The sequence below is a fragment of the Mustelus asterias genome, unplaced genomic scaffold (assembly GCF_964213995.1).
Source record: "Mustelus asterias unplaced genomic scaffold, sMusAst1.hap1.1 HAP1_SCAFFOLD_401, whole genome shotgun sequence".
In the NCBI taxonomy this organism is placed as follows: Eukaryota; Metazoa; Chordata; class Chondrichthyes; order Carcharhiniformes; family Triakidae; genus Mustelus; species Mustelus asterias.
In genome coordinates, this window is record NW_027590356.1 from 340,179 (window position 1) to 357,331 (window position 17,153).

The window sequence follows — 17,153 nt, forward strand, 5'->3', positions numbered from 1 at the left end:
TCTATTGAGAACAGAATTAATTTGCATTTGGAGAGGCAGGGATTATTTAATATGGTCAGTATGGTTTTAAGGAGAGGTCATGTCTGGTCAACTGGATTGTTTTGAAGAGGTTAGCAGGTGTGTAGATGAGGGCAATACATGTGGTGTGATGTAGTCTACATCACCTCAGCAAGGCTTTTCACAAGGTTGCACATGGGAGACCTCATAACGAAGGTGAGAGCCCATGGGATCGAAGGAAATTTCGGCTGAGTGGCAGGAAGCAGAGGGTGAGGGTTGAGGGGTCTTTTTCAGACTGAAAGACTATCCAATGGGGTCCTGCAGGATCAGTGTTGGGGCTCTTGCTGTTTGTGGATTATATAAATGATTTAGACTTGAAGGTGGGAGGATTGATCAGTAAGTTTTTGAAGGGGTAACCAAGAAGGTAGATGAGGGAAGTGAAGTCGATGTTGTCTACATGGACTTTGGCAAGGCCTTTGACAAGTTGCTGCATGGTAAGTTGTTGCATAATAAATTTCACAGGAACCAGGGTAAGGCAGCCAATTGGATACAAAATTGACTTGAGGGTGATTTTTCAAACTGGAAGCCTGTGACAAGCTGTGTGCCTCGGGGATTGGTGCTGGGTCTACTGTTTATCTATATTGATGATTTGGATGAGAATTTAGGAGGCATAGAAACATAGCAAATGACAGCTCAGAAACAGGCCTTTTGGCCCTTCTTGTCTGTGCCGAACCATTTTATGCCTAGTCCCACTGACCTGCACTTGGACCATATCCCTCCACACCCCTCTCATCCATGAACCCGTCCAAGTTTTTCTTAAATGTTAAAAGTGACCCTGCATTTACCACTTTATCCGGCAGCTCATTCCACACTCCCACCACTCTCTGCGTGAAGAAGCCCCCCCTAAATATTCCCTTTAAACTTTTCTCCTTTCACCCTTAACCCATGCCCTCTGGTTTTTTTCTCCTCTAGCCTCAGCGGAAAAAGCCTGCTTGCATTCACTCTATCTATACCCATCAAAATCTTATACACCTCTATCAAATCTCCCCTCATTCTTCTACGCTCCAGGGAATAAAGTCCCAACCTATTCAATCTCTCTCTGTAACTCAGCTTCTCAAGTCCTGGCAACATCCTTGTGAACCTTCTCTGCACTCTTTCAACCTTATTTACATCCTTCCTGTAACTAGGTGACAAACTGTATGCAATACTCTAAATTCGGCCTCACCAATCCCTTATATAACCTTACCATAACACTCCAACTTTTATACTCGATACTCCGATTTATAAAGGCCAATGTACCAAAGGCACTCTTTACGACCCTATCCACCTGTGACGTCACTTTTAGGGAATTCTGTACCTGTATTCCCGGATCCCTCTGTTCAACTGCACTCTTCAGAGTCCTACCATTTACCCTGTACATTCTACTTTGGTTTGTCCTTCCAAAGTGCAATATCTCTCTTGTCTGCGTTAAATTCCATTTGCCATTTTTCAGCCCATTTTTCTAGTTGGTCCAAATCCCTCTGCAAGCTTTGAAAACCTTCCTCACTGTCCACTACACCTCCAATCTTTGTATCATCAGCAAATTTGCTGATCCAATTTACCACATTATCATCCAGATCATTGATATAGATGACAAACAACAATGGACCCAATACCGATCCTTGCAGCACACAAAGAACAAAGAACAGCACAGGAAACAGGCCCTTCAGCCCTCCAAGCCTGTGCTGCTCCTTGGTCCAACTAGACCAATTGTTTGTATCCATCCATTCCCAGGCTGCTCATGTGACTATCCAGGTAAGTCTTAAACGATGTCAGCGTGTCTGCCTCCACCACCCCACTTGGCAGCGCATTCCAGGCCCCCACCACCCTCTGTGTAAAAAACATCCCTCTAATATCTGAGTTATACTTCGCCCCTCTCACCTTGAGCCCGTGACCCCTCGTGATCGTCACTTCTGATCTGGGAAAAAGCGTCCCACCGTTCACCCTATCTATCCCCTTCATAATCTTGTACACCTCTATTAGATCTCCCCTCATTCTCCATCTTTCCAGGGAGAACAAGCCCAGTTTACCCAATCTCTCCTCATAGCTAAGACCCTCCATACCAGGCAACATCCTGGTAAACCTTCTCTGCACTCTCTCTAATGCCTCCACGTCCTTCTGGTAGTGCGGCGACCAGAACTGGACACAGTACTCCAAATGTGGCCTAACCAGCATTCTATACAGCTGCATCATCAGACTCCAGCTTTTATACTCAATACCCTGTCCTATAATGGCAAGCATACCATACGCCTTCTTCACCACCTTCTCCACCTGTGTTGCCACCTTCAAGGATTTGTGGACTTGCACACCTAGGTCCCTCTGTGTTTCTATACTCCTGATGACTCTGCCATTTATTGTATAACTCCTCCCTACATTATTTCTTCCCAAATTCATCACTTCGCATTTATCTGGATTAAATTCCATCTGCCACCTCTCCGCCCAATTTTCCAGCCTATCTATATCCTGCTGTATTGCCCGACAATGCTCTTCGCTATCCGCAAGTCCAGCCATCTTCATGTCATCTGCAAACTTGCTGATAACACCAGTTACACCTTCTTCCAAATCATTTATTTATATGTATATATATATATATCTATCAATATATCAATCAATATCACAAATAGCAGAGGTCCCAGTACAGAGCCCTGCGGAACACCACTGGTCACAGACCTCCAGCTGGAAAAAGACCCTTTGACCGCTACCCTCTGTCTCCTGTGGCCAAGCCAGTTCTCCACCCATCTCGCCACTTCTTGTATCCCATGAGCCTTAACCTTTTTAACCAACCTGCCATGTGGGACTTTGTCAAATGCCTTACTGAAATTCATATAGACGACATCCACAGCCCTCCCTTCATCAACCGTTTTTGTCACTTCCTCAAAAAACTCCACCAAATTTGTAAGGCACGACCTCCCTCTTACAAAACCATGCTGTCTGTCACTAATGAGATTGTTCCATTCTAAATGCACATACATCCTGTCTAAGAATCCTCTCCAACAACTCCCCTACCACAGACGTCAAGCTCACCGGCCTATAAGTACCCGGGTTATCCCTGCTACCCTTCTTAAACAACGGGACCACATTCGCTATCCTCCAATCCTCAGGTACCTCACCTGTGTCCAAAGAAGCGACAAAGATTTCCGTCAGAGGCCCAGAAATTTCATCTCTCATCTCCGAGCAGTCTAGGATAGATGCCTTCAGGCCCTGGGGCTTTGTCAGTTTTAATGTTCCCTCAAAAACCTAACACTTCCTCCCTTGTAATGGAGATTTTCTCTGACGGGTCAACACCTCCCTCTGAGACACTCCCAGTTATCACGTCCCTCTCCTTCATGAATACCGATGCAAAGTATTCATTTAGGATCTCCCCTATTCCCTTGGGTTCTAAGCATAATTCCCCTCCTTTGTCACTGAGGTCCAATTTTTCTCCCTGACAACTCTTTTTTTGTTCCTAACATATGAATAGAATGCCTTGGGATTCTCCTTAATCCTGTCTGCCAAGAACATCTCGTGACCTCTTTTTGCCCTTCTAACTCCCTGTTTGAGTTCTTTCCTACTCTCTCTGTATTCCTCCAGAGCTCCATCTGTTTTCAGTTGCCTGGACTTAACGTACATCTCCCTTTTCATTTTAATCAGATCATCCATTTCCCTGGTTATCCACGGCTCTCAAATCCTACCTTTCCTATCTTTCCTTTTTACAGGCACATGCCTATCCTGCAGCCTTATCAATTGTTCCTTTAAAAGACTCCCACATGCCAGACGCGGACTTACCCTCGAACATCCTCTCCCAATCAACATCCACCAATTCCTGCCTAATCCGGCTATAGTTAGCCTTCCCCCAATTTAGCACCCTGCCTGTAGCCCAGTCTGCAGGTACAACAGGTGATCAAAAGCCCAGTCTGCAGGTACAACAGGTGATCAAGAAGGCAAATGGGATGTTGGCCTATATTGCGAAGGGGATAGAATATAAAAGCAGGGATGTCTTGATGCACCTGTACAGGGCATTGGTGAGGCCGCAGCTGGAATACTGTGTGCAGTATTGGTCCCCTTATATGAGGAAGGATATATCGGCATTGGAGGGAGTGCAGAGAAGGTTCACCAGGTTGATACCGGAGATGAGGGGTTTGGATTATGAGGAGAGGCTGAGGAGATTGGGTTTGTACTCGTTGGAGTTTAGAAGGATGAGGGGGGATCTTATGGAGACTTATAAGATAATGCGGGGGCTGGATAGGGTGGAGGCGGAGAGATTCTTTCCACTTAGTAAGGAAGTTAAAACTAGAGGACACAGCCTCAAAATAAAGGGGGGTCGGTTTAAGACAGAGTTGAGGAGGAACTTCTTCTCCCAGAGGGTGGTGAATCTCTGGAATTCTCTGCCCACTGAGGTGGTGGAGGCTACCTCGCTGAATATGTTTAAAGCGCGGATGGATGGATTCCTGATCGGTAAGGGAATTAAGGGTTATGGGGATCAGGCGGGTAAGTGGTACTGATCCACGTCAGATCAGCCATGATCTTATTGAATGGCGGGGCAGGCTCGAGGGGCTAGATGGCCTACTCCTGCGCCTATTTCTTATGTTCTTAGGACATGTAATGGAAAATTTTAACATAAAGAATAAAGCAGACCACAGGTCAGGATGGCCAAGCTTGGGCTAGTTCGATAAGGAGGAACTAAAATGATTAAAATTCAAGGTTGAGCAGCTGTACAAGGGGACGGTTGAGAAACTGCAGAAGCGAGGAGACTGATTAAAACTAGCTGAATGAAGAAGATGAGGAAAAACAACTCCCTAATACGGAATGGAAAAGTACTGCTGTTGTATTAGTTCATTACTGCCTGTGTCTGTGTCACCAGCATAGCAGAAAAGGTATAAAGACTGTCGTTTGCTGTAATCGGGCGTGCCTTCCCCCCACTCTCTCAAGTGGCAGGAGGAACGTGTCCTCTGCAGAGTAAAAATAAAGTTGTTTCTATCAATGACTGTCTCTGAATCCTATTTTTCCACCACAGACAGCACTCATCCTTGTCCATTACTATCCTAAAGTTAACAGAATTGTGGTCACTATTTGCCACATGTTCCCCGACCGAAACTTTGACGACCTGACCGGGCTCATTTCCCAGAACTAGGTCCAGTATAGCCCCCTCTCTAGTCGGGCTATCTACATACTGTTCCAAAGAACCTTCCAGTACGCATTTTACAAATTCCTCCCTGTCCGGAACCCCAGCTCTAAGCACTTTCCAGTCTATACCAGGGAAATTAAAGTCCCCCACTACAACAACCCTATTTTTTCTGCACATATCCAGAATCTCCTGACACATCCTTTCCTCCTCTTCCCGTGGTCTGTAGTACACCCCCAGCATAGTGACTGCACCCTTCCTGTTTCTGAGTTCCACCCACAGCGACTCAGTACATGACCCCTCTAAGTTGTCTACCCTCTGCACCGCGGTAATATGCTCCTTAACTAATATTGCTACACACCCACCACTATTCACAGGCCTCCACTCAGAGAAGCAATCCTCCACAACCACTCTCTGGCTTCTTCCATTGAGCCAGAGCCTAATCCAATTTACTACCTCCCCATGTATACCTAGTGACTGAACCTTCCTAACTAACCTCCCATGAGGGACCTTGTCAAAGGCCTTGCTGAAATCCAGGTAGACAACATCCACCGCCTTCCCTTCATCCACTTTCCTGGTAACCTCCTCGAAAAACTCCAATAGATTGGTCAAACATGACCTACCACGCACAAAGCCATGTTGACTCTCCCTAATAAGTCCCTGTCTATCCAAATATTTGTAGATCCTATCCCTTATCACACCTTCCAATAACTTGCCCACCACCGACGTCAAACTTACTGGCCTATAATTTCCCGGATTTCTTTTGGAACCTTTTTTAAAAACAACAGAACAACATGAGCCACCCTCCAATCATCCGGCACCTCCCCCGTGAATACTGACATTTTAAATATGTCTGCCAGTGCCCCTGCAAGTTCAACACTAGCTTCCCTCAAGGTCCGTGGGAATACCCTGTCCGGTCCTGGGGATTTATCCACTGATTTGCCTCAAGACAGCGAGCACCTCCTCCCCTTTAATCTGTAAAGGTTCCATGACCTCCCTACCAGTTTGCCCAATTTCCGTAGACTCCATGCCCGTTTCCTCCGTAAATACAAATGCGAAAAAACCATTTAGTATCTCCCCCATCTCTTGAAGACCACAGTCTCCCACTCTGGTCTTCAAGAGGACCAATTTTATCCCTCACTATCCTTTTGCTCCTAACACACCTCCCTCTGAGACACTCCCAGTCAACAAGTCCCTCTCCTTTGTGAATACCGATGCAAAATATTCATTTAGGATCTCCCCTATTCCCTTGGGTTCTAAGCATAATTCCCCTTCTTTGTCCCTGAGGCCCAACTTTTTCCCTGACAACTCTTTTGTTCCTAACATATGAATAAAATGCGTTGGGATTCTCCTTAATCCTATCTGCCAAGAACATTTCATGACCTCTTTTTGCCCTTCTAACTCCCCGTTTGAGTTCTTTCCTACTCTCTCTGTATTCCTCTAGAGCTCCATCTGTTTTCAGTTGCCTGGACTTAACGTACGCCTCTTCTTTTTTGATCAGATCCTCAATTTCCCTGGTTATCCACGGCTCTCGAAACCTACCTTTCCTATCCTTCCTTTTTTGTAGGCACATGCCTGTCCTGCAGCCTTATCAACTGTTCCTTAAGAGACTCCCATATGCCAGATGTGGACTTACCCCCGAACATCCTCTTCCAATCAACGTCCACTAATTCCTGCCTAATCCGGCTATAGTTAGCCTTCCCCCAACTTAGCACCCTGCCCATAGGACAGCACTCATCCTTGTCCATGACTAGTTAACAGAGTTGTGGTCACTATTTGCCACATGTTCCCCTACCGAAACTTTGATGACCTGACCGGGCTCATTTCCCAGAACTAGGTCCAGTTTAGCCCCCTCTCTAGTTGGGCTGTCTACATACTGTTCCAAAGAACCTTCCAGTACGCATTTTACAAATTCCTCCCCGTCCAGACCCCCAGCTCTAAGCACTTTCCAGTCTATACCAGGGAAATTGAAGTCTCCCACGACAACAACCCTATTTTTTCTGCACATATCCAGAATCTCCTGACATATCCGTTCCTCCACTTCCCGTGGGCTGTTGGGTGGTCTGTAGTACACCCCCAGCATAGTGATTGCACTTTTCCTGTTTCTGAGCTCCACCCACAGCGACTCATTACATGACCTCTCTAAATTGTCCACCCTCTGCACTGCTGTAATATGCTCCCTAACTAATATCGCTACTCCCACACCTTTTTTAACCCCTCCTCTGTCTCACCTAAAACACTTATACACTTATACTTATGACAATGTTCATCACTATCCGCAACTCCAGGAATCTCAGTCATCTGCAAACTTACTGATCACACCAGCTACATTTTCCTCCAAATCCTATAAAAAACAGCAGAGGTCCCAGTACAGGGCCCTGTGGGACTCCACTAGTCACAGACCTCCAACCGGAAAAAGAGGGCACAAGACACTGCTACCCTCTGTCTTCTATGGCTAAGCCAGTTCTCCACCCATCTAGCTAGCTCACCTTTTATCCCATGAGATTTAACCTTTTGCACCAGCCTGCCATGAGGGACCTTATCAAACGCTTTACTAAAATCCATATAGATGACATCCACGGCCCTTCCCTCGTCAATTGTTTTTGTCGCCTCCTCAAAACTCAACCAAACTTGTGAGGCATGACCTCCCTCGTACAAAACCATGCTGCCTGTCGCTAATGAGATTATTCAGTTCTAAATGCGCATATATCCTATCCCTAAGAATCTTCTCCAACAAATTCCCTACCACGGATGTCAAGCTCACCGGCCTATAATTACCCGGGTTATCCTTGCTACCCTTCTTAAATAACGGGACCACATTTGCTATCCTCCAATCCTCTGGGACCTCACCTGTGTCCAGTGAAGAGACAAAGATTTCTGTTAGAGGCCCAGCAATTGCATCTCTTGCCTCCCTGAGGAGTCTAGGATAGATGCCATCCGGCCCTGGGGATTTGTCTGTCTTAATGTTTCCTAAAAAACCTAACACTTCCTCCCTTGTAATTGAGATTTTTTCTAACGGGTCAACGCATCTCTCTATGACACTACCAGTCAACATGTCCCTCTCCTTTGTGAATACTGATGCAAAGTATTTGTTTAGGATCTCACCTACTTCCTTTGGTTATCTAAGAAGGTTATCTAGGATTGCAATGTGATCTTGATCAATTGGGCTGATGAATGGCAGATGGAGTTTAATTTAGATAATTGTGAGGTGATGCATTTTGGTAGATCAAATTGGGGCAGGACTTACTCAGTTAATGGTAGGCATTGGGGAGCGTTATAGAACAGATCGAGGGGTACAAGTTCATAGCTCCTTGAAAGTGGAGTCACAGGTGAACAGGGTGGTGAGGAAGGTGCTTGGTTTCATCGGCCAGAACATTGAATACAGGAGTTGGGACGTCTTGTTGAAGTTGTACAAGACATTGGTAAGGCCACACTTGGAATATTGTGTACAGTTCTGGTCACCCTATTATAGAAAGAGTGCAGAAAAGATTTACTAGGATGCTACTGGGACTTAATGGTTTGAGTTATAAGGAGAGGCTGGATAGATTGCGACTCTTTTTCCTGGGGCATAGAAGACTTGGGGGTGATCTTGTAGACGTCTATAAAATAATGAGGCATAGATCAGCTAGATAGTCAACATTTCCCAAAGTTAGGGGAATCTAAAACTGGAGGACATAGGTTTAAGGTGAGGGGGGTGAGATACAAAAGGGTCCAGAGGGGCAATTTTTCAGAGTGTCTGGAACAATATGCCAGAGGTAGTAGTGGAGGTGGGTACAATTTTGTCTTAAAAGCATTTGGACAGTTACATGGGTAACATGGGTATAGAGGGATATGGGCCAAATGCAGGCAATTGGGACTAGCTTAGTGGTTTTTAAAAAAAAAGTGGCATGGACAAGTTGGGTCGAAGGGCCTGTTTCTATGCTGTAAACCTGTATGACTCTGACATCCATTGGTTCTCCTCAGTCAACTCTACCAATTCCAGCAAAGATTTCAAATATATTTGACAAGCATGATTTCCCTTTTGTAAATCCATGCTGACTCTGTCTGATTATCCCACTGCCTTCCAAATGCTGAGTTATGAAATCCTTGATAATGGACTCTAGCAACTTCCCCAGTACCGGCGTTAGGCTCATCGGTCTATAGTTCCCTATTTTCTCTAACTTTCTCTTTTGAATAGTAGGCTTACATTAGCTACCCTCCAATCTGTACAAACCAGTCCAGAGTCCAAAGAATTTTGAAAAAATGGCCACCAATGGATGTACTATTTCCAGGGCCATTTCCTTAAGTACTCTGGGATGAAGATTATCCGGACCTGGAGATTTATCCACCTTCAATCCCATCAATTTCCCCAAAACCATTTCTTTACTAATACTGATTCCCTTCAGCACCTCACGAAAACCTTTTTCTCTCAGAACTCCTGATACATTATTCATGTCTTCCTTTGAAGACAGTAGCAAAATCTGAATTTAGTTCCTCAGCCCGTTAAGAATTCTCCCATTTCTGACTGCAAGGGGCCTACATTTGTTTTGTCAATCTTTTTCTCTTTGTACCTATAGGAACTTTTAGTAAGTATGTTCCTCTTGAACAGGTTGAATGCATTATGAATATTTAAATGCTACTTTCAATATGCTAATTGGCCCCATGCCGAGAAAAGGTGCAATTAGAAGGGGGCTGGAAGAATTGCAAACTGTTTGGTGTCAGCAATGAAACCAAGTTTTAGGCCTGCACACTATTCTCTGGGAATAGTGGGAATGTCTCCTTAAATATCTGCCACTGTTCAGCAACTGTCTACCTTTTAGACTCCCTGCCCTCCACTGGGGCCAAATCTGTCCTCATGTCTACATAATTACCTTTGTTTAACTCCAGAATGCTAGTGTGGGGCTCCAGTTCCCTGCCATCAAACTGAATTTGAAATTCTAATATGCTATGATCACACTTCCCTCGAGGATTCTTAACTGATCATTTATTAGCCCGACCTCCTGACATTATATCAAATCTAAAATAGCCTGCTCCCTGGTTGGTTCCACAACATTGTTAAAGTCTCCCATACATTCAATGAGCTCCATTGAGGTCACCCTTGTCAACTTATTTTCCCAGTCAATATGCATGTTAAAATCACATGATGATTGCCATCCCTTTCTTACAAGCTTTCAGTATTTATTGATAATGTGAACTACTTTTAGGAGATTTATATATTACTCCCACCTGAGACTTTTTTCCTTGCTATTTCTTATTTCAACCCAGACTGATTCAGGTACATCTTAGACTCCAGTGCCTATCATTTAGAACATAGAACATAGAACAGTACAGCACAGAACAGGCCCTTCGGCCCACGATGTTGTGCCGAGCTTTATCTGAAACCAAGATCAAGCTATCCCACTCCCTATCATCCTGGTGTGCTCCATGTGCCTATCCAATAACCGCTTAAATGTTCCTAAAGTTTCTGACTCCACTATCACTGCAGGCAGTCCATTCTACACCCCAACCACTCTGCGTAAAGAACCTACCTCTGATATCCTTCCTATATCTCCCACCATGAACCCTATAGTTATGCCCCCTTGTAATAGCTCAATCCACCCGAGGAAATAGTCTTTGAATGTTCACTCTATCTATTCCCTTCATCATTTTATAAACCTCTATTAAGTCTGCCCTCAGCCTCCTCCGCTCCAGAGAGAACAGCCCTAGCTCCCTCAACCTTTCCTCATAAGACCTACCCTCCAAACCAGGCAGCATCCTGGTAAATCTCCTCTGCACTCTTTCCAGCGCTTCCACATCCTTCTTATAGTGAGGTGACCAGAACTGCACACAATATTCCAAATGTGGTCTCACCAAGGTCCTGTACAGTTGCAGCATAACCCCATGGCTCTTAAACTCCAACCCCCTGTTAATAAAAGCTAACGCACTATAGGCCTTCTTCACAGCTCTATCCACTTGAGTGGCAACCTTTAGAGATCTGTGGATATGGACCCCAAGATCTCTCTGTTCCTCCACAGTCTTCAGAACCCTACCTGTAATCCACATTTAAATTAGTCCTACCAAAATGAATCACCTCACATTTATCAGGGTTAAACTCCATTTGCCATTTTTCAGCCCAGCTTTGCATCCTATCTATGTCTCTTTGCAGCCTACGACAGCCCTCCACCTCATCCACTACTCCACCAATCTTGGTGTCATCAGCAAATTTACTGATCCACCCTTCAGCCCCCTCCTCTAAGTCATTAATAAAAATCACAAAGAGCAGAGGACCAAGCACTGATCCCTGCGGCACTCTGCTAGCAACCTGCCTCCAGTCTGAAAATTTTCCATCCACCACCACCCTCTGTCTTCGATCAGATAGCCAGTTACCTATCCAATCGGCCAACTTCCCCTCTATCCCACACCTCCTTACTTTCATCATAAGCCGACCATGGGGGACCTTATCAAACGCCTTACTAAAATCCATGTATATGACATCAACTGCCCTACCTTCATCAACACACTTAGTTACCTCCTCAAAAAATTCTATCAAATTTGTGAGGCACGACTTGCCCTTCACAAATCCGTGCTGACTATCCCGGATTAATCCGCATCTTTCTAAATGGTCGTAAATCCCATCCCTAAGGACCTTTTCCATCAATTTACCAACCACCGAAGTAAGACTAACCGGCCTATAATTACCAGGGTCATTTCTATTTCCTTTCTTAAACAGAGGAACAACATTCGCCACTCTCCAGTCCTCTGGCACCATCCCCGTGGACAGTGAGGACCCAAAGATCAAAGCCAAAGGCTCTGCAATCTCATCCCTTGCCTCCCAAAGAATCCTAGGATATATTTCATCAGGCCCAGGGGACTTATCGACCTTCAGTTTATTCAAAACTGCCAGGACATCCTCCCTCCGAACATCTATTTCCTCCAGCCTATTAGCCTGTAACACCTTCTCTTTCTCAAAAACATGGCCCCTCTCCTTGGTGAACACTGAAGAAAAGTATTCATTCATCACCTCGCCTATCTCTACTGACTCCATACACATGTTCCCACTACTGTCCTTGACCGGCCCTAACCTCACCTTGGTCATTCTTTTATTCCTCACACAAGAGTAAAAAGCCTTGGGGTTTTCCTTGATCCGACCGCCAAGGACTTCTCATGTCCCCTCCTAGCTCTCCTAAGCCCCTTTTTTCAGCTCATTCCTTGCTAACTTGTAACCCTCAATCGAGCCATCTGAACCTTGTTTCCTCATCCCTACATAAGCTTCCCTCTTCCTTTTCACAAGACATTCCACCTCTTTCGTGAACCATGGTTCCCTCACTCGGCCATTTCCTCCCTGCCTGACAGGGACATACCTATCAAGGACACGGTAGCACAGTGGTTAGCACTGCTGCTTCACAGCTCCAGGGTCCCGGGTTCGATTCCCGGCTCGGGTCACTGTCTGTGTGGAGTTTGCACATTCTCCTCGTGTCTGCGTGGGTTTCCTCCGGGTGCTCCGGTTCCCTCCCACAGTCCAAAGATGTGCGGGTTAGGTTGATTGGCCAGGTTAAAAAAATTGTCCCTTAGAGTCCTGGGATGTGTAGGTTAGAGGGATTAGTGGGTGAAATATGTGGGGGTAGGGCCTGGGTGGGATTGTGGTCGGTGCAGACTCGATGGGCCGAATGGCCTCCTTCTGCACTGTAGGGTTTCTATGATTTCTATGACACCCAGTATTTGTTCCTTGAAAAAGTTCCACTTTTCATTAGTTCCTTTCTCTGACAGTTTCTGTTCCCAACTTATGCCCCCTAATTCTTGCCTAATCGCATCATAATTACCTCTCCCCCAATTGTAAACCTTGCCCTGCCGTACGGCCTATCCCTCTCCATTGCAATAACAAAAGACACCGAATTGTGGTCACTATCTCCCACTAGTGGTCACTATTTCTCACTGCAGAATTATTTCTTCCTTCTCTCACAAAACTACACCACCATCTTTTCCTTCCTGCCTATCCTTCCAAAATACTGAGTTCCCTGAACATTCAATTCCCAAGTGCTGGGGGTCTATAGACAACCCCACTAATGTTTTTTGCCCCTTGGTGTTTCTCAGCTCTACCCACGCAGATTCCACATCATCGGAACTAATATCCTTCCCTTGTTCTTTAACTTGAGGGTTGGCACAGTGGTTAGCACTGCTGCCTCATGGCACCAGGGACCCAGGTTCAATTCTGGCCTCAGGTCACTGTCTGTGTGGAGTTTGCACTTTCTTCCCATGTGTGGGTTTCCTCCGGGTGCTCCAGTTTCCTCCCACACTCCAAAGATGTGCACTGGGAGATTGGGTCTGTGCAATGGTGCCCCAAGGGCTCCAGTTGGCTTTCCTAGTGAGTTTGGGCTCCAAACTCACCCCCTGTTGGCAAGAATCATATCCTATTTGCCATAAGATTGCAACTCTTGACTTGGTGAAGAAAAAGTGCAATTCTCTCCTGTTTTCTCACTCATTTGACACTTGGAATTTTTTTCATAAGATCTCACCTTGCATTCCTGCTATATCCAGATATGAAGGGTCATGGACAATTAAGCAACTCACTGGAGGAGGAGTCTCCACAAATATCCCCATCAATGATGGAGGAGCCCAGCACATCCGTGTCAAAGATAAGGCTGAAACATTAGCAGCAATCATCAAATAGAAGTGCTGAATAGATGGTCCATCTCGGCCTCCTCCATGTCCTTGGCATCACACGTCAGTATTTAGCCAATTTAATTTGGTGGATATGGCATGAAGAAATGGTGCTGGGGTTCCAGGTGCTGGGGTTCATTGAGGGAGAATTTAGCTAATGTGCCTAACCAGCACATCCTTCAGACGGGGAGGAAACTGGAGCACCCAGCAGAAACCCATACAGACCCAGGGAAAACATGCAGACTCCTCACAGATGGTGACCCGAACCAGAAATCAAACCTGGGTCCCTGGCAATGTGAGGCACCACTGCCATCATGCCACCATGCCACCCTCAAAATGTAATCAAAGTTTGATCTTGAATGAATGACATGCTCCAGACTTTTGAGGTCTGGTAGTTAAAGAACTTGTAAAAGTTTTAACAACAGCAGGTTAAAGTCCAACAGGTTTATTTGGTAGCAAATACCATTAAAGAGCTGTCAGAGACTGAAGGAGGAAAGCTTTTCTCAACCATAAAAGTCTCTACAATGAAAAGTATGGACATTTGAAATTATACAGTATGAAGTTACAGATGTTAATGACTGAAGTAGCAATCTAGATGTCTTAATATTCATTCAGAAAAGAGAATCTATTTCCATATGAATTGGAATTGAATGTCGATCAGAAAAGTACAGTAGAGAAAATTGAGATTAAATTTAAATTCCCTTGCACTCTTTTTTTCATCCCCTCGCATCTTTTTCATTCAATTCAAGGAAAGATTCGTGAGGATCTGAATACAATGGTTCCTAAATTTGAAGGCCAAAAGGATGCTGAATTAGCAACAACCGATGAGAGTTCTCCATCAAAGGGGAAGAAGACCAGTTGGTTTAAATTTCCAAAAATTAGCTTATCATCCCCATGGGAAAAAGAAAAAGGCACTGATGGCGAGAAGCAAGTTGCACAGGCAATGCCAGCATCCAGCTCAGGACGTGTTAAATTTAGTGTCAAAGCGACTGACGTGAAAACTGGTGGCCGTGACATTTTACCTAAAGGGTCTTCAGATGAAGTATCGCCGTTAATCACCCCGACATCAAAAGAAGCTGAAGGCACTGAACACACATCAGCTGAAGGTGACACAACTCACACGGTAACAATCACCTACAAAATCAATCACCAACATCAGGAACACAAGTGACGAAGCCCAGCCAAATAGTGACATCAATTTCAAGAACCGAGCTTGCCTTGCTGGAATCGGCTGATTTCACGACACATGTACCATCATCCAAAGCAATCAAGACATCTTTGCTTGAATCTTGCCATCAAGGCCAAATTCCAACCTGTGAACCTGGACTCTGTCAAACTACTCTGACTGAAACCAAAATTGCAAAGGCGAATGAGAAACAACAAAGTCTCAAAGCCAGGAATGTTTCAAGGTCCTCGCCCATCAATATCCTCACTACCTGAAGATTTAAAACATACCCAACCAACAGAACATTCCACAGTTGTCACTAAAGAATATCTTATTCGAGAGCAAACTGCCAGTGGGACACCTGAACCAGTGACGTACACCAAAGTGGACCTGTCATTCCTGTCTGAATTTCAGTCTCCCAAACCAGGATCACTATCTTCTGAAGGGCACACCTTCACTAAAATATACCAGAACTGTAGCTGTCTTAACGGAGTTCCATAGTACAAGGAGACATGGCTCCTGAAGCAACAGTTTCCACTGATGCATCTACTATCCAAAAAGGGGAAATGATTCAGTGAACAAAAGCAGTTCTCGGAAATATCCCAACCTCCATTGCTTTCCCTCTCCACAACTAAATCTGAGACAAAAGAAGATAAAAAGGCAGAAAATAAGGAATAAGGCATTCACAGCCTTATTTATAATTGTGATATGATGCTTTTACACAATAGTTACCTCTGCTGTTTGAAAACCATAGTTAAGATGTGTCACTGAATGACACTGAATGTCACTGTATTTAACTAAATATTTACTTGATTATTCTGTGCCAGAGAGATATTTTGCATAACAAGTAAGGACATTTCAAATTGCATTAGGTCTTAAAGATCACACTTTCACATTGTAATAGAACTAGTTCAATAACAAATTCAGAATTTAAAATATTGACTACTTCAGTAAGTTATGCACTGTTTTGCAGATCTATACATGGGCTACTCAAATTACTTAAAACCTAAATATAACTGGGACAAAGTTTCATGCCTTTAAATCATCATTCAGTGACACATCTTAACTATGGTTTTCAATTAGTGACCTCTTGTCTTCACATAACTTGATCGAATAACCATCTCCAGTTAGTTTCATGAATATCTAAGTGTAAATAAGGAGGCGTTATCTCAATCATTTGTACATGGAGCAGGCTGAGCAGGCTGAGGGTACAGGGCATTGGTGAGGCCGCAGCTGGAATACTGTGTGCAGTATTGGTCCCCTTATATGAGGAAGGATATATTGGCATTGGAGGGAGTGCAGAGAAGGTTCACCAGGTTGATACCGGAGATGAGGGGTTTGGATTATGAGGAGAGGCTGAGGAAATTGGGTTTGTACTCGTTGGAGTTTAGAAGGATGAGGGGGGATCTTATGGAGACTTATAAGATAATGCGGGGGCTGGATAGGGTGGAGGCGGAGAGATTCTTTCCACTTAGTAAGGAAGTTAAAACTAGAGGACACAGCCTCAAAATAAAGGGGGGTCGGTTTAAGACAGAGTTGAGGAGGAACTTCTTCTCCCAGAGGGTGGTGAATCTCTGGAATTCTCTGCCCACTGAGGTGGTGGAGGCTACCTCGCTGAATATGTTTAAAGCGCGGATGGATGGATTCCTGATCGGTAAGGGAATTAAGGGTTATGGGGATCAGGCGGGTAAGTGGTACTGATCCACGTCAGATCAGCCATGATCTTATTGAATGGCGGGGCAGGCTCGAGGGGCTAGATGGCCTACTCCTGCTCCTATTTCTTATGTTCTTATGTAAGAGTTTGTTCTACACTTGATTTATTGATTTATTTTTCAGTGATTTTTGTGTTTAAGATCGGAGGTTTTTCCCAAAACCAGAAGTAGGACCAGGAGAGGCCTGGGAAGGTTTTGGTGGGTTTAAAAAGGGCTTACCTTGGAGGTTTCAGCCTCATTTCCCTGGTATATTCCCCCTGGTATAGACTGGAAAGTGCTTAGGGCTGGGGGTTTGGACGGGGAGGAATTTGTAAAATGCGTACTGGAAGGTTCTTTGAAACAGTATGTAGATAGCCCAACTAGAAAGGGGGCTATACTGGATCTAGTTCTGGGAAATGAGCCCAGTCAGGTCGTCAAAGTTTTGGTCGGGGAACATGTGGCAAATAGTGACCACAACTCTGTTAACTTTAGGATAGTAATGGACAAGGACAGGGTAGTTGTACTGGGGGACTTTAACTTTACA